This window comes from Cyanistes caeruleus, chromosome 4 (assembly GCF_971803275.1).
Source record: "Cyanistes caeruleus chromosome 4, bCyaCae1.hap1.1, whole genome shotgun sequence".
NCBI classification, from domain to species: Eukaryota; Metazoa; Chordata; class Aves; order Passeriformes; family Paridae; genus Cyanistes; species Cyanistes caeruleus.
In genome coordinates this window covers 4,349,922-4,375,755 of record NC_141704.1, presented here as the reverse complement: position 1 = coordinate 4,375,755, position 25,834 = coordinate 4,349,922, and the positions used below count along the sequence as shown (strand labels likewise).

The following is a 25,834-nucleotide window of genomic DNA, read 5'->3' as shown; positions in this document are numbered from 1 at the left end:
GGATGATTCGATTTAACATATAGACTGGGGTACGATACCCCCAGGATCCATCCTGGGCCCACATGGCCGGTCCATATGTCTTAATTATTTCCTCAGGGGTCCAGATCTTCCCCTTCCATTACTGATTGCTTCCTAGGTCCATTACATGCCTCCTCTTTCAACTGCCTTTTTTTAAGTCATCATACAAGGGGACTCCCAAGTATGACCCTGATTTCTTAGGTAGGAGGAAAAAAGCAGGCTTTATTATCCCTATTGTGCAGCTTCCTGCCCAATCCCCTGGGAGGTGGGTATATGCAGTGCTCCCACAAATCCAAAATAAATACTCAGGGGCCTTCCAGAAAGTGTCCTGTGTGTCTGTAGGATGTTCCCAGTATTTTGAGAGTTCTCTTAACCCCCAAAAAGGGTTTATTCCTTTTTCTGCGCACTCATACAGTTTGTACCCCTCATGATAAATACACCCCCTTTCCTTTCTCCCAGTGGCCCAATACCTGTTTGGTTCTTGGGGAATCCACCTGCTACCTGAGTGTTTCACCGTCAGGTATCTTTTGCAGGCCATTTTTCCCACAGGGGTTTTGTATCTTCTCCCTGTCCTTTTAATGCATTCTTCCCCAATCACTCTTGTTTTTAGATCCCATTTTTCTCATCCCCTGTTCCCTGTCTGGGGTTTCTGCTCAGTTAATTTCCACCTTAGAATGTCTAAAGGTGCTAGGCTGATCCCTTCCCAGGGCCAAATATCTGACATCTGGGTGTTCCCACATACCCAACAATTGGTTAAGTTTAACCCTCTGCTGATTCTTCTCCATCAGGTCAATGAATAGGTTCTTACCTCGTGTTTCATCCAGATCACCTTTCTTTATCTTCAATTGTTTTTCTTTTATTACATCATTCAGTCCCTCTTGTTCAAAGCAGAGCCAGGATTCTCCTACAGGGCATTCTCCAAGCAGACCTTGCCTAAATGAGGCAGTATTTCTAGTAATCCAATATGTCTTTCCTTCCTCCTGACAGGTTTCCAATTTGGTGTGATCAAAACAGGTGGGATTGATGTTTGTGTGGACCCTCATCAGTGATCTTAGATCCTCTCCATCATATAGGGGATACATGCTTCTCCACTGTCCCCCATCCCAAGGCTCACCAGCTGGACCAACATCAGTCCACCTAAGAGTCCGGTATGAGCTAGTTTTGTTTTAGGGAGCTTCATGGCTCACCTTCCCTGTTAGCCTCACCCGGTCTTGCCTCTTAGGTCTTTTTGGGGGATCAGGAGAGATGGTATGGTCCTTCTTCTCCCACCTTCTTTAATTTAGTTGCCTTTTTGGAGAATGTTCTGTGGGAGAAGTTCATGGTGGGGGGGGTTTCATTCAACTAACTTTGCTAACATCAAAATATTTAACAGCAACAACCACAAGAACTTTAAGAACACTCCCACTTAAACCAACTCACTCGGCAGAGTTCTGCAGTCTTTGTTTATATTCTTTCTCTCTCAGTCTATTTCTGGCTGCCTCTTTATCCTGGTTTAGGGCAAATTTGGGAGAAAACTTCCAGGGGGGGCTCCCCCCGGGAAGCAAACCCATGTGGCTCTTTTCCCCCCACCCCCCAACAAGTTCGGGAAGAGATTTCTCTGAGAGAAGTGAAAAAAAAACCTGTTCATTTCACAGGCACAGCACTACCCAGCACAAAAATGAATGATATCAAATTACAAAACCTCTCGCCCTTCAGAAGAGATGACGAACTTCAGAGGGTCTCTTTCCTGGCGGTGTTGGCTCTGTTATCAGTCCCTCTGGCGCTGGAAAATGCCGCTGCCCAGGCTGGGCTCCCGGTAGTCCACGGGTGCAAGCTCCCGGTGCTCCCCCGAGTCCCCAGTCCAGAGCAGGTTCAATTCGTTTCAGAAAAGGGAAAGAAAACAGTCCAGGAAGACCTCTCTGCTCCAGCTAGTTGGAAAGCCAAGGCGATTTGTGTCTTGTTGTCTGTCTGTGCTGTAGTCAAAACTCCCGATGCGGGGGGGAGCAAGTACAGTCTGATAACAGACTTGGTGCTTCTTTTCCACTCACTTTTACTCTCAGATGGAATTTTAAGAATACAGAACCTGTGTCTGAGTTAGGTGGACAAATGGGGATACAATTTAACATCATAATCAACCCAGGACCTTCCACCCCTTATCCCCATATCGTCGACTTACTGCCAAAACTAACATTCTAACTCTGCACACATTTACATACATAGAAACTTCCCCTCCGTTCCACCCAAAAAAATACAAGCAGTATATCCATCATGCCCCTGTCAAGCCCCACAACAAGCTACTGAATCCAGACCCCCCCCACGCTGGAGAGCTGCAGGATTCCCCACTCTCTCATTTTACTTACTCAATACACCATCTTTCACTTGCTCATACCTTCAACACTTACACATTTCCTTCTGTTTTATGTCTGCGTGGTTTAAGGTACAGACAATGGCAGTAACCTTTTATCCAATGATCAGGTCTCCCTGAGGTACACATGGTGTTGTTCCATCTCTCTGCATTATCCACCATGTACAACCTGGTCCTTGAGCAAAGACAACTCCACGAATGGGTTTGTCTGTGCCCAAGGTAGAATTGACCCAAACTGTCTTCCCTAGCAGACCTCTGACATGTACTACTGGGACTTTGTCTCTGTCTACTACATGTAAAGACTCAGACTGGGCAGGACCTGCTCGGTTGGTGGAATCTCTGGTATTGACTAACCAGGTGGCCCTTTGCTAGATGTTGCTCCCAAGTATAGGTTTTCTCTCAGAAAATGATCACACAACCCTTGGGTTCCCCAATGAGTCAGTTCATGTATCTCATTTAATATTTTCCGGGCTAAGGCCTTGTTCAGAAACTTTCGCCCATCTGAGGTTAACCATTCTCCTTGTTCTCCTTGAGACAGTTCTAATTTTTTTATTACTTCCCACTCTTTCTTGGTAAATATTGGTTTCTTTTTTCCGTCTTCTTCAGTTACTACCTCATCTAGTTTAAAAACTTTTACTGATTCCTTTGGATCTAAGGCCACTTCTTTAGCTGCTTGGTCAACAAGTCGGTTCCCTCTGCTTTCTAAGGAGTCTCCCTTCTGATGCCCCTTCATGTGGACCACTGCAATCTCTTTGGGTTTGGTCAAGGACTCTAATACTGATTTAATCAGCCCTTCATGTGCCAGGTTCTTCCCTTTGGAGTTCAGGTAGCCTCTCTCTTCCCAGATCTTACCAAAGGTATGGACTATCCGAAAGGCATACTTTGAATCTGTATAGATGGTTCCTTTTTCTCTCTCTAGCAAGTCCAGACCCCTCTTTAGAGCATGAACCTCACAGCACTGAGCTGACCAACTGGGGGGTAGTCTCCCTTTTTCTAGGACCTCTATAGTTTTCCTTCCCCTACCTCTATGACCACTGCATACCCTGAATATCTTTTCCCCTCCACCACCCTGGAGGAACCATCAGTAAATAGTACCTTCCCATAGGGCAGGGGTACATCTCCCAGATCCTCCCTCACTTTGGTTTGGAGATTTACCAATTCTAAGCAGTCATGTTCTAATTCAGGCAGAGGCTCCCGTGACAAAAATTGTGCCGGGTTCAGGCCCTTGGAGGTTACTAGCTCCAAATTGCTAGTATCCATTAGGATGACTTCATATTTTAATATCCTGGCATCTGTCAGCCACTGATGAGCCTTTCGGCTCAAGATTGTTTTTAAATCATGTGGTGTGTGGACTCTGATCTTACCCTGTAGGGTTAGCTTTTGGGCCTCTTCTATTAAAATGGCAGCAGCAGCTACTGATTGCACGCAGGTGGGCCACCCACGAGCTACTGGGTCCAGCAGTTTGGATTGACAGGCTATGGGCTTACGACATCCTCCCCATTCCTGGGTCAGAACCCCATATGCAGTCCCTTCTTCAGAGTTGACAAACAAATCAAATTCTTTTTTTTTTTTAAGTCAGGCAGGCTTAAAACTGGTGCTGAGGACAGCTTAACCTTCAGCCGATTTAATTACGCTTCATCTTCAGCTGTCTACCTTATGGGTTCACAATCAACTAGCTTTTCATAAAGAAACTTGATGCTCTGGGTATATTGTTCCATCCATAGTTTGCAATATCTAAAAAGGCTTAAGAGTTTTCTTATGTCCCTCTTTGTTTTTGGTGCAGGTATGGCTAGAATACCCTGATACTCTTTCTGGGCTCAGTTCTTCCGGTTTTCAGATGCTGGTACAGTTGGGAGCACATCCAAGGATCTTTAGTACCATACCAAGGCCACTGTCCTTGTATCTCTAGTTTGGGCTAGACCTCTATACAGTAATGGATCATCTTGATCCGGTCTAGGCCCTTGGTGGCCTCTTGTGCATCCCAGCAATTTAACATTTGCCCTAGTGGGCTATCGGGGGGAATGGTTCTGGTGGCCTCTTCATTCCCCTTGGGACCTACTCTCTTACTTAAACACTGTCTCATTGCTCCTCATATCTCCGGGCCTTCACTTAAAAAATCTTACGGTGCCTCTACTCGAACAAAACTGGAACTGACAAACAACACAACCTCTAACTTAAAACTGGCCCTTACTTAAACTTTATAAAGGTACTCCTACTCAAACTAAAAAATTTCTAATGACAGACAACTGACCTTTCAAACCTCAACAAAAACTCACACTCTAGGAATTCACTCTCTCCTGCTTTCACACTAGGGAATACACTCAATCTTCTCACACAGGAATCCACACCCTTTCTTACACTCGGCCGGCCTTCCACTCACACTTTGAATTTTCTGGGGCTTGCAGTCTCCGCTTGCCCCCGGGGTTAGGTCCCAGCGGGGCTTGCAGGTTCCACTTGCCCCTCCCTACACCCCAATCCCGTTCCCCTCGCGCCTCGCCTCCCTGACCCCCTTGCCAGCGAAGACTATGAGCACTCCTGGGTCGACGTCGAGGGGACCCTAGCACTAGACGCTCCTGGGACCTTCCCCCGTCCCTGTCTCAGTGCCGTCCACAAGATTTGGTCAGCAGGGCTCACCCCGGAACCCCCTGCCCCTCCGCTCCCTGACTATCCCCCTTCCCCAGTGAGAATAGCTTCTGCGCGAGGGCTGAGTGTAAGTGAGTGGTGGGAGAATTCCCCCTTGCCTCCTAGCCGCTCCGCCCACCAGGGAATGGCTTCGGCTAAGGGATGCGTGAGTGTATTACTCTAGCTGCCTCGCCCGCCCGCGCAGACTACCTGCCCCTGTGCTCTCCGGCAGCAGGTTAACGACCTCCCTTCTCAGGAACCCCCTGAGCCGAGACTGAGCCGCGACAACTAGAGCCTTTCAGCACGTCCTGTGTCACAGACCCTGGGAAGCGAGGGCCCTTCGCTGACCGCCTGGTGCCGGTAGGGCCTGGGGACCCCCAATTCCAATTCCCCGGTCAGGTCGTCTGAGTACCCAAGCGGGGGGGGTGTGTTCACTCACACCGAACCTAGGCACCCCCACACACCACCCCGGGAGTTACCTAGATTGCCTGCGTGTGACTTTCACTCACCTAGGCCTTCCACACGCCCGGAGCAGCCTAGGCCGTTTAGCCCTTTTCAGTAGAGGGGCCTACCCCTATGTGCGCCACTCACTCTCTTAGGTACCCTCTGCGCACTCAGAGGGGGGGCTTTTATCCCCAGGAGACGCCTCACTCGTTTCTCTAGGCCCAAGTGAGCCTCTTTCGCTTCCTGCCGTTCCCGGCCGGCCCCCTCGCGGGAGTCCGGAACCGCGGTACTGGGCAGTCCACACTCGCCCCGGGGGTCTGAGCTGCCAGCCCCCGTCTCACTCACACATCCACTCACTCGCCTCCTACTCCCGCCACCGGTGGCTTACCCAATCCGGCGCTCTTCTGCGATGTCGATCCCAGGCTGTTCTTCTGGGTCCGGTATAGCCAGCTGTCCCCCGGAGGCCCAATAGGGTGGGCAGCTGTCCCGTCCCTGGTCCTCTTCAGGGCGTGGCTATCCCGGACGAGCCCCCAAGCTGTGATAAACTGGCCAGGAGACCAGCTCCTTTTAAAAAAGGCCTTTATTAAGCAGCACAGCTCTGGGGTGGGGGCCCGAGGGGTTGCGCACACCGCCACTGCTCCCACTGGACACTGCAGAAGAGGAGGATCCGTGCAGCTCTGTCACTAGGACAGAGCTGGGCCTTCCTTCCTCACGGGAGTCCCCGGGAAGACTCATTCTTTAGGGCTCGTAGTCTAGGCTGTCATCCCAGTCGAGTCTCCTTGAGGTTATGTCGGCCCCTGGAAAGAAGTCAGGGGACTCCTCTGGGTCTTCCTTGTTAGATGGTGCTGGTTTTATTCCTTCCCTTTTGCGTGGCTCGTTGTTTTGGGGTCTTTTCCAGTCTGGGTGCATCCCATAAGTCTCTGGTCTCTCTCGTTTGCATAAAAGTCAGTATGTCATCTTCCTCCTCAGAGCGGTACAGCAACTCGGGAAAGGGATACAGTGTTGCCATGTGGGAGTCTAGGAGCAGTGGGGGCAGTGCCTGGCTGAACACAGAACAAGAAACACAGGGTACAGCAACTTGGGAGAGGGGGCAGGGCCTGGCTGAACAAGGAACAAGAAATATGGGGTACAGCAATTTGCGACAGGGGTACAAGGTAAGTAAACCTGGGACAGGGGTCCAAGGTAAGTAAGGAGTTTACAAACAGCAACTGTAACATATTATTCTTAACAAAATGGAGATGGGAGCTGAGAGCTTTGTTTTGGGATACCGGGGAGGATGATTTAAACCTCTGTCTGCTTTGGGAAGGATTACAGTGACAGTGAATTTAATACAGTTTTGCAGACTCTGATTCGTACTCTGGAAGGAAAAATCTTCCAGTTTCCACATCATGCAGGGTTTAATAGCTCCAGTGGAGCAAACCTCATAAGTACCTGCAAAATTTTGTCATGCAAGTAGTTATCCTGCGGGAATCTCTGAATTCCACTGGAATCTGTGGAATCAGGGTTTCTTCTTGGCTTTGGGTTGGATTTGGGACCCTTCTCACCCAAAGGTCCAGACCAAGGTGTCTCACAGGCTGATTTGGGCCTGGAAACAAGTTTTCCTTTGTTGAGACAGATCACAGTTAATACTCAAATGTGGAAGTTTGAAAGTCTCAAGCATAGATAAAATATTTGCTATTTACCCTGGAGGGAGATGAATTTCTTTTCCAGGTCCCTGCAGTGATTTCTCCCCCCAATTACAAAGGGGATTAATACTTCAGCTGCACTTATCTCAATATCTCCTAGCTCAGACAGATGAATACAACCTTCAACATTTCATGGGATCAGATTCCTTTTTAATTAAAGCAGCCCTTTGTTTCACTGTGGCTCTAAAAGTCTTATTTATCATTAAATCCTTTAGAAGTCTCTTAGGAAAATAATTTCCTGCTCCCAGTTTTACTGAGCCTTTGGATCTCCTATCTCTTGTCACCTGTAACAAAGTGCTGTAGGAAGGAGCAGCGCTGTATTGCTTTCATGTTCTCCATCAGCTCTGATATGGATGGTTGTTATAAAGCTTCATACATAATATATGCCATGTCTTAAAGCAGCCCTGTAAACGACTGTACAGCTGTAAAGGTTTCTTAACTCTACCAGCCTCGAGCTACCAGCTGTAAAAAGGCAGTTAAGCAGATTAGCATTAAAACTACCTGGTGAGATGAAAAATGAGGAGGCAGAATGGCCTAACAAGGGATCCTTGGACTGTGACCAGTCACATGGGGAAGTCACCTTTCTGTGCCTCCAACCTGCAAGTGCTGGCACTAATCATTTTTGGGATGTTTCTCTGTAATTGTGTGGTTTTCCCCCACAAGGGACACCCCTCTGAGCGCACACTGGGAGGATTTTCCAAGCAGTCCAAAGGAAATGTTGACCCTCTCCTACTGGGTCTGAGTTTTCTCGGTCTCCTTTGAAAGTGCTGCCTTTGCTGTGCAAATGCCTTTGAATGACTTTGCATGCTGAGTTTTCTGCCTTTTTTCTGTGGCAAATCTGGGGGAAAGCCTTTGGAGCCTGTTCTGTCAGGAAGCCTGGTCCTATTCCTGTCCAAAAAGCTTCTACTGGCCCCAGTTTTTGAAAAGCTGAGCTGAAAATCCAGTGCATTTTAAAACTTGTCATGAGGAAAATCAAAGTCCTTTCCTATCTCCACACCTGTTGTTACTCAGCAGAGGAGGGGTGTGAATTCTGTGCCCTGTGCTGTCACATTGATCAGATCTGGATCAGTCCCCATGGACATTTCTCACTGCTCCCATCCTTCCACTGGGCTGGGCACAAGTCATTGCCTAGGAACAGGGGAACATAAAAGTTACAGAATGGTTTGGGTTGGAAAGGACCTCAAAGACCATCTCATTCCAACCCCCTGCCAAGGACAGGGATGCTTCTCCCTAGACCAGGTTGCTTACAGCCCTATCCAACCTGGCCTTGAACAATTCCAAGGATAGAACATGGAGATATCCCCAAAATACTGACATTTCCTCAGAAAAAAACCCCCAACAATTCTGTCTTTCAGAATGCAGTCTTGGGTACATCCATAGAGGCATTCCAAGTATGTGACAGAGGCACTGCACTGGCCAGTTTAAGAAGGCATTTTCACACAAACTTTCATCTCTGACATTGCTTTTCAAACAGAAATCATTCTCCCTGGCCCTGTCTTGTTGGCATCTCTTCCAAAGTCCCCTTTCACCTTTGCCCTTTTCACTCCTTGTTTATGCTAAAAGCTAATGAGCTGTCTTTGTGCATCTTGGATAAATAGAATATTTCATAGACAGTAACATAATCAATTAATTGACTGCAATCATGATTTGTTTACCTAAACAGTACCTTAAATCCAGTGCTTGTCAGCAAACATTTCCTCTTGACGGGACTGTGCAACATCCTTTTGTTTGTAAGGAGGCAATTTAAAGGACATTGAGATTAGGACTAAGAAGATTCATCAGGGTAAAGCCTTCTCTCATTTTACATTATGAAATTGTAGGTGTGAGCAAGAAAGCAGCAGTTGTTTGTGCCAAGCAAACAAAAGTGTGTTTTTTCCTGTGTAAAGAGTTGTGTTCCTTTAGACAAAAACTTTTTTTCAGAGTACTAAAACCTATTATTTTCTCAACACCATGCCAAGAAGCTTTTACATTAATACCTCACATTTATAATCAGAGATGATCAAAGGAAGGAAGGAGAAGAATTTTTTAATTTTAAAATGTTTTAGCTATTGGAAGCACACCTTCACCCATGAAGATCCTGAAAATCCTATCCAGTGCTAGTGAAATGTTACCTGAATCCACCCTGCTGGTGGTGTTTGCTGTAAGGGCAGAGCTCCAGCCTCCAGGACAGGTCTTGTCCCTCCAGCTCATGGCTGACCTCTTCCCAAGGCCACTGGTCATGTCCACCTTGGTGTTTTCTGGGATTAATGAGGCATTTCTCTGTCCCCAGGAAAAGAGGTAATTTGCAGAACAAAAAGACTGAAAATACAGCCCATGAAGGTGGCACAGATGTGGCACATCCCTCCCTTGGGAACCTGGCAGAATCCCCTGAGGGTTGGTGCTGGGATAGTGTTGGAAAACCCCGCAGGACTGAGGAAGGGAAACTCATCCTCAGTCACACTGTGTAAAAAGGGAAATTCTTCAAGTGACCCCTGAAGGCACCCAGGTTTCATCTCACAGGGAATGACTTGGCTCAATCCAATAGAAAACCTGGAGGACTATTAATATTTATGGTGTGTGACCCAAACAAGCTGGGAAAGTAGCTTTTTTCACATTACAGCTGAACCCACAGAAAAATAGGGCTGGCGTGAATGTCAGAAGTTAGGAGATATCCAGAGATGCCCACTGGAAAAGACTCCTGTCCAGACAGTAAATCCTGGCCTCCAGCAAGGCCAGTTTATAAAATCAAAAGGGAATCTGCAATTAGGTTGAATTGCACAAAATCTCTGTCTCCTTAAATGTCACCAGCTCTCGCTGAGCACGCCCCATGCCGTGTTTTAGGGTTTCAGATCAGTTCCACCACACACAAATCAGAGTGGCTGACTCAGATGACACAGTTGGTGCCTGAGGGCACGTTCTTCTCCTGGCACTGTGGGCTCTGTGTGAGGGTGTCTGAACACAGCCAGAATCCAGGGTTTTTTTCCCAGGATCCTTCCTGTAATTGAATTATGAAAGAATACAGCCTTTATTGTGCCCCCTGGGATCCAGAAAAACCCAAGCCACTTCTAACTGATGGGATACTCAGGAAAGGGTCCTGGGTTTGGGAGCAGAAGTTGTATCTCATTCCCTCAACAGGAATTTCTGGGCAGCCAGGATGGGTGCTGTAGATTTTCACCCTCTCTATGTGTGGCAGCAGCTACAATTTTTTCCAAGCTTGAATTTTTTGGGGGGTTTGGCTGCAAGTTTGTGACAGATGTAGGAGCTGAGTTTCTCTGCAGGATTTCAGAGAGGGTGTGAATTTCAAACAGAGCAGATGCTGCTCTAGGACCAAATCTTCCCGAGGCTCCTACAAGCCTGGGGGTGCCTGAAGGTAAGCAGACATGTCCTGGGCAGGCTTATTGAAAGCCTAAAAGTGGGGAAAAGGGTGTCAATGTCATAATAAAAGTAAGGACTTTGAGTAACTGACTTGATCCTGGTGTCACATCAAAAGCTCTTTGAACCTTTTTAGTTTATGAAAAATCTCCCTATATTCCTAAAACCTATTATTTGCAATAGGAAGCCCAAGAGGTATTTAAATTATTAAAATATTTTTATGGACCTGGCTTTTAATTTGCCTAGATTTCAGTCTCCCATCTGTACAGTGCTTCCTTTCTAAAGACAAAGTACAGGATACTTATAAGGTACAGAATATGGCATTTTTCAGCAGTGAATTCTCCAAGCAGTTTATAAAACCAGGGAATTATTCCTCTTTTTGTTTTAAGGATGGAGAAACTGAGGCACAGAGACTGCCACATGTCAGAGGTCAGCCAGTCTAGGGTAAAACCATGGTCACCTGCAGGCAGGACATGAACCACCCCCCTGGGCAAGGTCTGAAATGAGATCAGAAAATTCACTTCATGAAAAGAACCCTCTGTTTCCTTCTTTACTTACAAGCCCACAGCCATGTCTTGCTCAGCAGAGTTCCAGTAAGAAAAGTATTTATACACCTTCCCTCCTGATCCCTGCACTGAGATACTTAGTCCTGAGCTCATTATGACCTTAAATATGTTACCTATTACCTTTAATGGCATATTGTAGACTCCTCCACTCATATGCATCCTTATTAAATGTGCTTAGCAACCTGGCAATGAAGAAGTAGAAGTGTCAGCCTCTTCAAATTAAAATAAAAAATCAATTATGCTCTTAGGGGCAGATGGAGATTAAGCTGAATACAATGTACAGTTACTCTGTTGTGGAAGCCTGGGCCTTTATGTGCAATTAGTGGCATTTCCTTCTTAATCTTCCTCCTTAATACAGAAGGAGCCATTAAAAGAGCAAAAGCCATCCACAAGCCTTTTTCATAGTCAGCTTCAGAGAGACACTCCTAAAAGCATCATTTTCATCTTAGTACTGTAAAAATAATTCCCTCAAAGTACTGATATGACCTTTTAATACTTTGCTGTGAATTTGGGGGTGGTGCTGAATGGGGGCTGGAAGGAGGGAGGAGAAGGTCAAGTGCAAATTGCAAGATTAGGTTTTGTTGCATGGCGAGATGTTTGCCAGAGAAATTTTGGGCACAAATTGTGTTGTGGAGGGGCTTTTGGGCTGTTGTGGAAATGTTCCAGGGCATTTCTGCCCACAGCTAACCAGCTCCTAAATCCTATTAGGTACCAAAACCATGGAAATGCCCGAGCTGGGTTTTGAGCCCACCACACAAGCAGGGCACTGAGAGAGCCAGACCAATTCAGTATTTTCCAGTCTGTGATATAGAATTCACTCCATGTGCAGCAAAGACGAGAAATGCAGATGTGATGCATAATTTACACTTTAATAAAACTTGAGCTCCTGGTCATCCTTGTCAGTCAGAGATTTCAGTCTTGTTTTGCCATTATGGATATTCCTGTATGAAGCAGGAGGGAAATGGAGAATTTACTTGTTTGACTCCACAGAGCTTGGCAGAAACATCCCTGTTAAGTGAAAGCTGTAACCACAGTGATGCATCTGAGGTCTAAATCCATTTCCATTGTCACAGCCTTTCTCTGGGACTGCAGATCTGTGTGTGAGAGCTCAGCTCCTCCTGCCTCAGTTTCCCCAGCCTCCCTTCCCAACACTGGCTTGTAGAGGCTAAAAACTGGGAGGAGTTTTTCCTGCCAAGGCAAAGCCTGTAAATACTTGAAATAAAGAAAGAAGCTGTTAGTGAATGGTAGAAATGAGCAAGTTTTTGATGTGAGAGTGGATCTCTCCTGTAGTGCTGGCACGATCAATAAGGCTCATAGCTGTGAGCCTCAGTATTGAACCTCAGCACTGTGATTTATTGGGTATAACATGTGCTTCCTTTTCATTTACTGCTAAGGTGGGAGAGCTATTGTTTAGCACAGAGACTACACTTTCTTGGCATTCCTGAGCTGCAAGCATGAGGTGCTGGCTCAGATTTTCCAGTTAATATTAAAGCCAGTTATTGCCCCTCTGCTGAATAGCTACAACCCCTACGCAGTGATTTCTAATCAACAGGCAATAAAAATAAATAAAATTGGGTAAATAAAGTGCTTTGGGCTATAGAGTTGGTGTGTGGATCTCCACATGGGGTTTGTGTCTGGGGCAGGGTGTGCAGGGCAGCTGCAGGAGGCTGTGGGGGTGCCTGGCCCTGAGACCTCCCATTTAAGAGGTGGCAACCCCTTTTTCCTGGTGTTCCTCGAATTCCTGCAGGAGAAGGGCTACACCAAGGGACCTTATACCTCTCCAGGGGGTGTTTTGCCTCTGCAATCACTGCACAGAGGGCTGGTACTGCCAAGAGGTGCAAAGCCTGTGAGACATAACCCAATGAATATTTTATTAATCCCAAGCCAGCAATTTCTTTGCTGTTCACAGCATTCAAGAAGCAGGACTTTTACTGTGAAGCATAAAGAGGGAGTTTAAATTTTGGATTAACTTCACTTATGCTAATCTCTTCTTTAGATCATGCCTTAAACACCTGCCTTCAAAGCTCGGATACGCTGGGAAAAAAAAAGGTATCAGAGAAATTCAGGCTAAATATGATCTCCAGGAGATGGCACTGTGAAACAATTCTTTCAGCATCCTACTGCCACCTCCCAGGGACCAACTTCTCTCTGAGTCAGGGCTGACGGATAAAGAGAAGACAAAGGTAGAAGTGAAAGCCCTGGGGCTGACATGAAATAAGGGCCTGATGGTGTCTTTACCTCCTGTAAAGATTGTGATAAAACTTGGAAGCTGAAGGCCACAGTTTGTTGTGAGGAGAGGGAAAATGCAGAGAAGCTTTGCTGTGAACCCAGGAGAGGAGTATGACAGAGGAGCTAATAGGAGCTGGCCCCAGGTGATGTCCTGTGCCTCCTCTATGACACCAAGCTCCTGTTAAGACACCCTCCATCCTTTAGCTCACTCAGGCTGGACACTGTTAACCAGCCCAGATAATTCCCCAGTGTCAGCTGCACAGCCCTGCCCCTTTTCCAGCTCAGGGCAGCTTGGTGTTAGCATCCCAAAAGCAGGCAAATACCTCAAAAACTGGTGATAATCACATTCTTTAAATGTTAAGGGTTAAAAGGAAAGCTGGCTGCCATCAAGGAACTTCTGCCCAGGCTCATAGTGTTTACCACAGATGAAAGCTCCAGAGCCTGAGCGTTGGTTGCCATTTTAACTTTAGAAAAGTTGGCTCAGGTCCCCACCTTTGCTCTGTCTGCAAGGCTAATGCCATTTACTCATTTATGAACACAAATGTCATCTCAGCACCATGTTAAGCTTGTGGGATGCTTTGAGTCCTTCAGGCACCTGCTTAAATATGGGCCAGAAATGGATGACCAAATACACAACCACCTACAAATCCCACAAGGTGCCCCAAAGCATTTATTTCCCAAGCCAGGAGAAAAGAGAAAAATTACGACTATTAATGCCATAACATCTCTGTTGGTGTGTGTGCTTGTGTCTCCTTGTGTAGGGGATCTTTTTACATTTCCATCTATCCTCCAAAAACATGAACTTGCTGAAGGCAACAGAAATCTTATCTTAGAAATCTTATCCTGCACGTCAGGAACTGCTAACATCTGATCTAAATGAATGGGATTGTCTGAATTTCACTGGGTTGGACAGTTTTCTTGTGTCCAGCTATGGAAAATTTGGAATGTGAACAGTTATATCCTTTAGGAATGATCATCAGAGGCAACAGCAGATGGAAGTTCATTACAACTTGGGTACTTGGTATTCAGGTAAACCTTTTTTATCAGTGCTACTTGCATAAAAGTGCTTTAGTTAAAAACAATGACAAAATTCAGATGTGAAACTTCTGTTCCCAACTTGAATTACAAGATCAGGTGCCATGGTAGCCACCAAGTGTAGCACTAAGGAGGATGGACAGCAGTGAAATTAATGGAGTTGCTTTAGATCAGTGGAAGATACATCCCTGAGTGTCACTGAGTCTGAAACTGGAGCTGATCTCAGTGTGGGTTTCTGCCAAGGCTTAAATTCATTCTACATCTTGGGATACTACACTGGTACAATTCAGTATTTCTCAAATCACTTTCTTTTTTCCCCCAGTGAAGCTCTCAAAGGTAGTATTAAAATCTCTCAGCAATTACTGCAGTTCGTGTCCACTAAACCAATTCGTATTCTCAGCAATGAGCAAGATGCAAAGTCTTTGCTGTCAACAGGAGCTGTTAATCTCCAGCTCAGACCTGATATAAATCTACACTTTTTCATTCATATCTGAGAGCTTTGTTGTAGCAGCCACTTAGAAAAGTTCCAAAGGAATTTTGTTCCTCAGTTTTAATTGCTTTTTTTTATTTTTTTATTTTTTCCAAACCACCTCTTTGGACATCATCTACAGACCTAATTTAGATCACAAACTCTTAGAAGGCTTTCTTCCACATTTCTCCATACAGGGCCAATTAAACCTCATCAGTGCTTCAGAAATAGTCTCTAAATAGAACTAAGAGAGGCCAGGACAGAGAAAATCAATGTGAAGAGGAAAGAAGAAGCTCTAGAGAAGACAGTGGAATCAAAACTTCTGAGAAGACCTCTTAAGCTGAATGGAAATAAAGCACAAAGGCATCTGGTGTTAAAGGAAAAGAGAGGGAGAAACACCTGAAGTGCTGTGAGAGCCACTGTGGTTGTGTCTGTCCCTAAATTGGATGATGCCACCAGCTTTAGATGAAGAGAGGCTGCAGCCAGAGGAATCTCAGTGTAACCTAAGTCAGAGCAGATTAAAAGAAGAGAGAACACAGATATGGTATTTGCAGGGCATCTTCCTTTCAAAAGCATGTTGAAAATTTGAAATGCCACCATGCTGAAAATGTCACCCACTTCCACAATCATCTGGATAAACAGGACTTCAATGCTCCCCTGACATCTAGTTGGGTTTTTGGTCTTATTTTGAAGATCTGATGGTGTTCCCTTGCTGTTTTGAAATCCCATCCAGTCCAAAGCCTGAAAATAGGAACTGCTTGATCTGTATGTTTTCCAGGAAATCTGTTGGAACAGGAGAGGCTGAGCCCGTTCCTGTGGCCTCTCAGAGTGTGAATGAAGAGCATGGATTGTGGCAAAGAAACACCGTCTGCAGTATTTGCTCTTTTTTTTCCCAGTCTTTACTATCCTCTAAAATGTATTCCAGAACCAAAATATTTCTTCATCTTTATTCCACTCCCCACTTGTCTTCCTGCACAAAATCCATGAGAGGCTGGTGGAAGAGAAAGGGATTGGAGAGAGTGGAAGAGAGAAGGATTTGGGAGGTTCAGTGATGAATCCCCAGCAAGAGCCAGTGAAAAGGGTGCTGGTGATTGTAATGGGGCAGAGAAGAGCTGGGCTCACCTGTGGGAAATCAGCACTTCCCCAGCTGTGAGATCACCCTCGCTGCTCCTGCGAGAAGCAACGCTCACAAAACCAACCTGGAAACTTCAAACCTCGGCTTGGGAATGACCAGAGAAAGGAAAGTGAGGACAGCACTTGTGGCTGAGCAACAGGGCTGACATAAATTTGGCAGCCCGGGTGTGGGGATGGACACAGCAGCATTCGAGGTTAATTCCAAAAGAAATTTATGGAAAGGACAAAGCCCTCGTTGCTGCCTCAAAACCGGGGTGGGGTGTCCCTTCCCTCTGCTCTCCTCCAGACCTGTTGAATGCGTGTGCCCTTCCACAACCGCCCCCTCGGAGGATGCTCCAAAGGCATCCATTTGAATCCTCAACCCTACCAATCGTGCCTGCAGGGAGACGGGAGCTGGGCTTCCAAAAATCCCCAGCAAAGATGCTTTACGCAGTCCCTAAGCAGGGCTGCGAGGGCGGGGGGGAGAAGAAAATCCTACAAAATTCACCCCCAGCCCAGGGGAAGCTGTGGGATCTGCGGTGGGAGCATCCCGAGAAACCCCGGCTGCAGAGTCAGGCTTTATCCCATCCCTCCCTCCCAGCCCAGGGGACTTTTCTGACCCCCCACAAGAGCAGGAGCGGGCGGGGGGCATGGGCAGCGGTGTCTGCCGTGATTTTCCAGCCCTGCAGCGGGGCTGATTTTCTCGAGAGGAGAGAAGGGAATATCTATGCAATCTGAAAATTCCCGCAGTGTGGCTGTACGTGCAAACACCCCCGCACCAGCACAGCCGCGCACACCGGCGCGATTCCGCTGAATGCCCGGCACTGGCCAGAGAAAGGAAAAACCATCAAATAACCCCAAAGAAAAAAACCCTATCCAATAAACTGAGGAGCAAAGGAGGGAAAGTTCTGCGTGTCCCTGCGCGCCGGGAGGGCGGAGGGTGGCCACCAGTTGATTTTACACCCTGCCTTTACCTTCGCCGGCTTTTCTTGATATATTTTATTTATTTCCTGCAAGAGGGAATAAACAGGGAATAAACAGGTAATTCCGGAGCCCGGCGAAGCGAAGGGAACGGGCGGGCTGAGAGACGCGCCGCATTTTTTTTGCTTTCCCTCTTTTCCCCATCTCCCTCCCTGGAAGTTTCTTGGCGACACGAAACGAGGAGGAGAAGCGAAATAAAAGGTTGCGGGGAGCGGCGGGGAGGGCAGCGCTCCGCTGTTGAAGGCTCGGTATTTGATGGCATTTAACGCGCTGCCCCGCGGCATCACTTCCACGCCTGCATCCATCCCTGCAGAATTGTTGCCCAAAGCCCCGGCGGAGGCACCGCGGGCGCGCAGCCGGGGAGGTGTGGGTCGCGATGCGCGCGTGATTATTTTTACGGATTTTGGTGGGTGTTTTTTTGTTTGTTTTTTTTTTTTAAATCCTTTTTCTCCTAACCGCTGAAAAAGGTCACCCAAGGGGTTGGTTGCTAAATATTACCGGAAAAAAAAAAAAAAAAAAAAAAAAAAAAAAAAAAAAAAGCAAGGGAAAAAAAAAAAATCGAGAAAGAAAGATAAAAAAAAAAGCCTAAAAAGAGCGGGCAGGCATGCGCACTGCGCGGATGCCATATTGGAATGAGCCTGCCGCGGGTGCGGGTGCGGGTGCGGGTACGGCTGGGCTCCGCTCCGCGCAGCACCGCGCACCGCTCCGCGCGGGGAAAAAAGGGGGAAAACACCCCGAAATAAACCAAACTCGCGCAGGTAAGGCACCGCGCCCCACAGCCACCCCTCCCAAACCCTCCCCGCTGGCATTTCCCTTTACTTTATTTATCGGGTTTGGCAGCGCTTGGGTGGAGAGAGTCGCTTTCCCCCTTTCCGAGATGTGTTAAAAAAAAAAAAAATCCAATTAATTAATTGATTGATTTTTAAAAGAGCGTGAGGGATGGGTGTGGATGTTTTTCCTCCCCCCGTTTTCAGAGCGTGAGCCCGCGGTGGAGTTGCTGGAAGTGCTGGCGTGCCGGGGCTGAGCCCCCGGCCGGGACCGGCGCTCGGAGCGCGGCTGCCGCTGCCCGGCTGCGCCCCTCGGGCCGGGAGGCTCCGCGCTGCCGCTCGGCTGCATCGCGGGGCTAGCTTTTTACCTCCGCACATGGCATTTTAGATGCTCCCATCTCCATTTCCCCCCCTTCCCCCATTTTTTTTTTTTTTCCTTTTTTTCAAATTTTATTTCTTCTTTCTGTTATTCCTTTTGCCCGTCTTTTCCTTTTTTTTTTTTTTTTTTAATTTTTTTTTTTAAAGTTAACCTATCTTTTTTCTGCTTTCCTGCAAAATGCTCGTGCGACCTCCTTTTAGATTTACCAGGCTGATGCACATCTCTCGGAAAGAGTTATTTTGGGTGTGCGGGTGGGCTTCTTCTGAATCTGCGGGGGAAAGGGAGGGAGGGGGAAAAAAGCTGCTGCAGGAGGCGAGAGGGAAAGGGGAGAAAAAAAGAAAAGAAAAGAGAAGAAAGCAATCAGCTGTGCCAAAATGTGCAGCCCTGATCTAGACATATTTTCCCGTAGCGCTCCCGAACTGCGGTAAATGAATATTTATAAAGCTTGTTCAACATGGCGGGTTAAGGTGCCTTCAAAAAACTGCAAATAAACATTTGAAGAGGAGAAGAAGAGGGAAGGCGGGGTGCCACGCGTTTGGTTGAACTCTCTTTTGTTGCTCGGAGAGGTGCGCTGGTGAATTCCGTGCGGAGGGATGAGGATGCGATCCCAAATCGGGGTCCTCCCCCTGCAGGACCCGGCGGTGGGAAAAGTATCGGGGCATTTGTGTGTGCTGGGAAGGGACGTGTTGAGTTGGAACCGCGGCCGATTTGCCTTTGAATGCCAAAATCGCAGGCGTGCCATGTGAAAAAAAAAATAATAAAAAAAAAAATAAAATGCGCCGGGAGACTGAGCGCTGATTTATTTTGCATTAGCAGTAGACGAGTCGTGGGATGAGATGTCCTGTTAGAGCTGTCAAACCTTCCTGGGCGCAGTCAGCTGGGGATGCCTGGGGTGGGGGTTGTTGTTTTTTTTTTTTTGGGCTTTTTGCATGTTTTTGTTTAGCAAAAACACTCTGGAATCGCTCCACGCGGAAATTCGGGCAGTGCGAGGAGCGGCATCTCTTCTGCAGAGAGACCCTGAAAACCCCCCGGTGGCGGAGGCGAATCGCAGCTTTTGCAGAGCCGGAGTTTGCAGAGAGTTCTCAGGGAGTTGTTTGTGCCCTTCCCGGCTGCCTTTTCCAAATGTGTTTTCCAGGGGAGCGGAGGAGTGAGGCTGCCCCAGAGGCAGTGGGAACTCCCCCGGTGCTGCTGTTCTGGGGTTGTAAGGTGTTAACTTTGGGGTCTGTGTTTGCAGCTGTGGGAGGCGATGGGATGCTCCAGCACCGCAGGCTGGCAGTGCCTGGGTGAGGATGGAGGAGCCGGGGAGGATCCAGGAGTGGCTGGAGAGCTGATCTGCTGCTCCTTTCCCTCTTGGAGATGCTCCCCAGAGCCTGGCTGTGATTTTATTTAGCAGGAGCAGTTGGAGATGCTGTTCGCACACCTTGTCATGTGGGGTGAGGTTTCCCTTTCCAAAAGGGCTCTGATCCATCAATCCACCCATTTCCCCCTCCTTTCTCCAGCCCTGCCAGGACCAAGCTGGCTCAGGGATCCAGCAAACTCACATCCCAGGCTATGGTGGTGGGGAGGGGGGGAAGAGGAGAAAATGGGGGCAAAATTGTGTTTCTTTTTTTTTTTCAAAATAGCAGAAAATGGCATTAATTACAAGCAGAGAATCTTGGAAGGCAGTTATCAAACTGTGGTGGGATTTGGGTGGCAAAATCCAAGAGCTGCCAGTGGAGTTTTCTTTGGGGTGGGAAGGGATGAAGCTGTTGCAGAAGGGGAAGGTATCTTCCCTCTCCACCCCCTGCACATGTCCCCATCCCCAACTTTGTTGTCCCTTGGACAGGACAGTTTCTAAAATCAGTTTGTGCCCCTGGTGCTCTGGGGAAGAAAGTGTGGTAGCAGAGTGGTGACCTTGTGTCTGAGCAGAGAAGCAGCTTTGGAAAGATGAACGTGGGTCAAATCTTCTCCAAGGCGTTTCTTCCTGCTGTAGCAGAGAAGGGTGCTGGCCAGGATTTAGTGCAATTTGTTTTCCCTCTCTAGAAGCCTTTAGGTGAAAACAAATTTGATTTGTTTTGCTGCTGGCAAAGTAAGAGCAGGTGTTGCAGGTTCATTCTCTGGGGTTGGGACTGTTGCCTGGGTGAGCAGGGATGCAAGTGGCTTTTTTCCTCCTTTTTTTTTTTTTTTTCCTTCTCTCCCACAGATTATTTATGAAAGGGAAGAAAATATCCTCACAAGTCTAATAACTTCAGTGCTTATAAAGGATTAGGTCCTAATAACTCCTGCGATAAGATGGAGGCTCGGTGTAATCTGTTACTAAGTGAAAAGTCTAAAAGCCATTTAAATAAATACAGCAAAGAGCTATCGAGAGATTGGTACCTTGTACACAGCCAGGAAATACCTTTTTAATGATTTTTAAGGCTTGTACAGGGTAGTGGGACAGTAAATACATCATAAGCAAGACAGTGTAATTTCAGTTCTATATTGAGAAAACATTTGCAAATATTCAACAGATGTTACATGTGGCAGAGGTGGAGAGTGTTTTGCACAGATGTAAGAACATCTGTAGAAGACAGTATACAGTTATATAGCTGTGATTATGAGAGATAATTGACTGGCTGGACAGACAGTTGATGTTTTAATGAAGCATTTATTAAAACTTTATGGAAGTGTTACTAGAAATAGGGTAAACACCAGCCCTGCCAACGCTTTAGGCTAGGGATGCTTTTCCCCCTCTCCTGGCTTGTGCTCTGCTGAGCTGGTGTATTTTGTGTCACTGTTTCTGGCCATGGGATGCTGGTCTGAGATGAGTGAGGGGATGTGATGTTGGCCTTGCTGAGGGACAGGACATCCCCGAGGGACAGGTAGAGAAGGTGCCACCTTGTTTCTCCAACAGATATTGGGGAGAAATTCTTGGCTGTGAGGGTGGTGAGCCCTGACACAGGTTACCCAGAGAAGCTGTGGCTGCCCATGGATCCCTAGAAGTGCCCAAGGCCAGGTTGGATGGGGCTGTGAGACACCTGGGATATTGGAAGGTGTCCCAGTCCCTGGCAGGGGCTTGGAATGAGATGATCTTTAAGGTCCTTTGCAGCCCAAACCATTCTGTGTTTCTGTGAGTCTTGAAGGGCATTTCACTGGTTAAATTCATTTTGGTGTGGGGTAAGCAGAGGCATGGAGAGCATCTGAGGAGGTTTTCAAGGATGGTGATGGTTGAAGGAGGTGGCTTGTTCCTGAGTGTCTCCAGGTGATAAAGGAGTTGTGAAAAACTTGAAAACTTGAGACAGATGAAACTTGAAGCAGAGGAGCCAGAGGTGTGTTCATGAGGGTTCACAGAAAAAAATTCATGTGATGACCACAGGATCCATGTTTTGGATGACCTGAAGGTGTCAGAAGTATTTTAATACTATCAATCTTGTTGCAGAGTCTATCAGCTGGTGCAGCAGGGTCCTCAGAGCTGAAAATGAAATGCTGTTGATAATAGTGATGCCACCTGCAAATATGAGTTTGTTCTGTCATTTTAACATCTGGTCCCTAGAAGCAGGGTGGTTTTTTAGGATTAGAGTAGCTGATGGTGCCTTGTCAATATTTAAAATTAATCATTTGGAACTGTTGATCTTTGCATGACAGACCCTGATGAAACCTGTCAAATCCATCCTGTGGGGTTTTTTAGCCAAAATATTTCTTTTTCCTTTATTTTCTCTGTCTTGGGGTATGACTCCTAAAGTGGTTAAAAATGTTTGAGTTGCAAAATAAGGAAATACAGAAATAATAGTGAAGACTTCTCCACTGACATTTAAAAAACTCCTGAAAAAGTTTATTTTGAGATTGGCCTTTTGTAAGACCTCAACAAAGCATTCTTGTGAAGGCTGATTTGGAAAATATGTTCACAGTTACTCCCATTTTTATGAATCAGAAGTGTTGATCTAAAATAAAATGGCAATAAAAAGGAAGGAAAAAAAGCCCCAAACCAAGCATTTCTTGACAGCTGACCCAGAGATCAATTTTGAGTACGTGTGAGGCTTAAAAAAAGTATGTGCAGAATCCTTGCTATTTTTACTCCCAATTCCTGCTTTAATGACTAATACTCTTAGCATCAGTGGCTGGCTTGTGCAAAGGAGACATCTTTCCTGGGGTAAAGTTCTGAGACCCAATTTGAATATCAGTTAATTAGAAAGTCTGGCATTTATTAGCTTGGCAAGGAAGTGGAATTCCCTCCTAAAATCCAGCAGGTGACGTTATACCTGCTCCTGCTGTATAGGAGATCAGACAGGACAACCACAGGCTGAGGATGCTTAAAGTCTAAAGGGTCATAAGTCTCTCGTGGAGACTTTAGGGTAGAAAGCCATAGCTCTCCTAGGTGCATCAAAAATACATCTTTAAAGAAAGTTCAGGAGAAAGCAAAAATTAACTGATTCTTGGAAGGTGTTTTGAGTGTAGGAGCTCAGTGCAAGTGTAAGATCAGGCTCTAAGATGCTTTGTTGGGATGGTGGTGAGGCATTAAACCTAGATGTTCTGCAGCAGTTCTCATGTTCACGTGAAAGGGAATCTGATTTGTTTTACCTTGGAGAAACTGGGTGGAATTGGCCCAGTAAATGTGACTTGTAGGACTCTACAAGTTAAAATGTCTTGTGCAGTTTGCTTCTGGATAGACCTTGGCAGGGCTCTGCTGGCTGCCCTCACATGTGCTTGGCAAAGGGAAGGGTCCTCCTCTTCCTGCTGTTTAGTTGTGAGGTGTCTGGAGATGGTTGTGAGGATCTTTTTTTTATATTTTTCTTTTTTTGGCAGATCCTGCCAGTCAGTGAAGCTGCTTCTGGATGTAAAGCACTGACAGGGATGTTAAGTGTGTGTAAGACTAAGCCCAAGTGCTGATCAGCTGTGCTGTTTAAATGAACCAAACAGTGCCAAGATCTAAAATGTCATTTTTTTTCCCTAAAAACTGTTGGAATCAGATGACAGATGTTTCCTGGATTCTGGTTTGCATCTTGTATTTCTCTTTTTTCTGTTTTTTTTGAAAACGGCTCTGACTGCTGCAAAGACATAGAAAGCAGAACTGATTGCCCTGGACAATGGGAGTTTGGTTGATGAGGGATTTCTGAATTGGGCTCTAAATTAAGTCCGTGAAAACAGTGTTTTGTGTTTCCTGCTGGGTGACTTCTGTGGCTGGGCTGATTGGTCCCACTCAGGGGGTCTGACTGAATAATTTGGTCCATGTGGCTGGTGTGTTTCGAGGTGATAAGCATCACATACGGGGGTTGGACCTCGGTGATCTTTAAGGTCCTTTGCAGCCCACACCCCTCTGTTCTGTAATTTTGCCTAACAGGATGTGGTGTCTCAGGATGATAAAGCAGCTCCGTGTCTTCAAGTTACCCATCTCAAAGGCTTCCTGGTTTCAGCTCCATTTCAATCACAGAGGTGGGAGAAGACAGAGTGTTGCACATGGTTGTTGCTGTGCTTCTTCCAATGCAGCTCTCTTTCCTGTTATAAAGGGCATCAAGGACATTGTCCCAATCTTCTTCATGGCCCTGATTCTAAAGCTGAGAGCTTTAGAAGATGGCCAAATTTAAATATGCCATATTTCCAAGTAGTTGGTGTATGTTGGGTGCTTAGCATGGGTAGGAGTGCTTCACCATAGTAGGGGACACCATCGTGGAAATTGCCTGTTGGGTCATGAAGAAGGTGACAGACGCCTGTTGGGTGACAGAACAGCTGGAGACAAGAAAGGTTAGTATGTGGTGACCTCCCTCTCCTTGGGACACGTGCTTTGTGGGGTGCTGAAGGTGGGGATGTGCAGGGCTCACAGGGGCAACGGTGGGAGTACAGGTGGGGCAGCAATGCCTTCTTGCCCCTGCTTATAAAACGTCCAACTCACTCAGTAGAAGGAAAATTGAATGAAAAAGTGCTTTAATTTTTGAAGTTTGATCTAGTCCTTGGAGAAGTTCGTGACAGGTTTTGGCTTGAAGTCCGTCTCTAGGTCCTTAGGTTTTATTTACACACAGGACCGCTAAGAGGGTGATGTGTATCCGAGCCTGGGTGTCTGCCTGTCATCTCTCCCTCTTTTTTTTCTTAATACTGCAGGGCTCTTTACTGTAAACAAGTTAAGAGTCTCTAATTAGGTTTATTTTACTTTCTGTTATCTTATCTTACTACTGTTTATCTCTGTGTGTTTCCCGGACTCCGGAGCGTGCCAGGTAGGGAGGGTGAGAAAATTGCTTTGTGGAACATGTTTGTCTCTGCTGGCATCAAAAGTGTGAAGCTTTTGGCAGCAGTGCAAGAAGAGAAGAGAGCAAGGACGAGCTGAGTTACAGGGGCTGCCACCACCTTGCACAATTTCTTCTCCACCAGGTGTCTTCAGAGAAGTTTTTCTCTGGCTTTGGGATTGACAATCCAGAGCATCCCTGCTCTGCCTTTACCCCAGGGCAGGATTAACACTACCAAGATCAGTTTCTGGACAGATTAGCATCCTAACTCCTCCAAAAAGCAGAGCTCTGTGCCTTTCTTGCAGTGTATCCTGCTTCTTCACCAGATTCATTATTAGTAGATTTCTTCTCCTGCCCAAATCATGTCCTCTCCCTGCAGTTTAAACCAAGCTGCCTTCTTCAATCCACCATGAACATGGAAAACAGATGATATTCTTTCCCCATTCAGCTGTTTTTTATGTATTTGAATATTGTGAACATTCCTGGTTCTCCAGAGTACATGGGATTTGTCTCTTCCACCCCAGAGTACAACACAGAACTGTTCAAAGCAGTAAATTTCCCTTATTAAAATCCTGTGGGGTCTTCAGTATGAAAGAGAAATTGTCAGTTGATATAAGTGAAAACATTTGGTGAGTGAAGCTCTCAAATAAATAATAAAAAAACTCTCACAGGAATTTGGAAGAAAATGTCCTTAAAAGGTTTCCAACTGGTGCTTTGTCTGAGAGGAGAGACAGGCCCTTTTTCTAGGAGGTGAAACTGTTACTTGATGTGTTCAATAGCCCTTTTGAATGAGCTTCCACTGCATTGTGCAGATGTTCAGGGATGTAAATATTATGGCAGGCTGCCACTAGCAGTGCATCCTGGATCGTGTCCCACAGGGATGAGATCCCCTTCTTCCTGCTCCACAGCAGGACCAGTACCACATGGCCATCTGAGCATCTCCCTTCACCTGGTCCAGTGGAAGTTGTCCCTGCCCATGGCAGCAGGGTTGGAACCAGGTGATCTTTATGGCCTCTTCCAGTCCAAGCCATTCTGTGACTGATTCAGCTTGTGTGCTGGGAGATTTGGATGTTTAAAACATTTGCAGGTGCTGTACAAGAGCAGGAACCCCCTGAGGGTTGTTCATCTCATACGGATTTCAGGTGTCTGATTTGGACCACTTAAGTCAGTCATCTTTTGGATGTGATTTTCCTTGCCTTGGTTTAGGCTGGATATTTGGAAAAGGTTCTTCCCCCAGAGGGTGGCTGTGCACTGGAGCAGGCTCCCCAGGGAATTGGTCACAGCACCAAGCCTGACAGAGACCATGAAGTGTTTGGATAGCACTCTCAGGCACGTGGTGGGATTCTTTGGGTTATGTTGTGTAGGGCCAGGAGCTGGACTTTGATGATTCTGGTGGGTCCTGTCCAATTCAGGACATTCTGTGATTCTCTGACCCTGCAGCCCTGCTGCTTCTCTAAAGTGTCACCGTGATGAGAGGTGGGACCATCTCCAGTCAGTGTCTGGTGCTGCATTTTGGAGGGGCCAAAATCAGTCCCTGATCACTGGGAAAACAGTGGAATTTATTTCCCCACCATTCAGGACTCAGCATTACATCAGCACACCTGGTTCACTATTCAGGCAAGAGGTTTCCAGGATGCAGGATCTTTTTTGTCTTC

The 25,834-nt window shown here is 46.6% G+C and overlaps 1 protein-coding gene and 1 long non-coding RNA gene across 3 annotated transcripts in view; one reads left to right on the top strand and one right to left on the bottom strand.

Moving 5' to 3' along the window:
• Window positions 1–13,201: 13,201 nt before the first annotated feature.
• Window positions 13,202–16,702, bottom strand: LOC111923236 (uncharacterized). The gene is made up of 2 exons (XR_002860970.2): window positions 15,886–16,702; window positions 13,202–15,754 (listed from the first exon to the last, which is right to left on the bottom strand). It is a non-coding gene; the product is annotated as an uncharacterized LOC111923236 (long non-coding RNA).
• The window catches only part of SFMBT2 (Scm like with four mbt domains 2), a 103,444-nt gene continuing 94,209 nt past the window's right edge, over window positions 16,600–25,834 (top strand). The window contains exon 1 of one of the 2 annotated variants that reach the window (XM_023918780.2): window positions 16,600–16,917. The gene's annotated coding sequence lies outside the window, so the exon portion shown is untranslated. Of the gene's footprint in view, window positions 16,918–17,447; window positions 17,616–25,834 lie in introns of those variants that run through there. The other variant, XM_086886439.1, reaches the window with a different exon arrangement.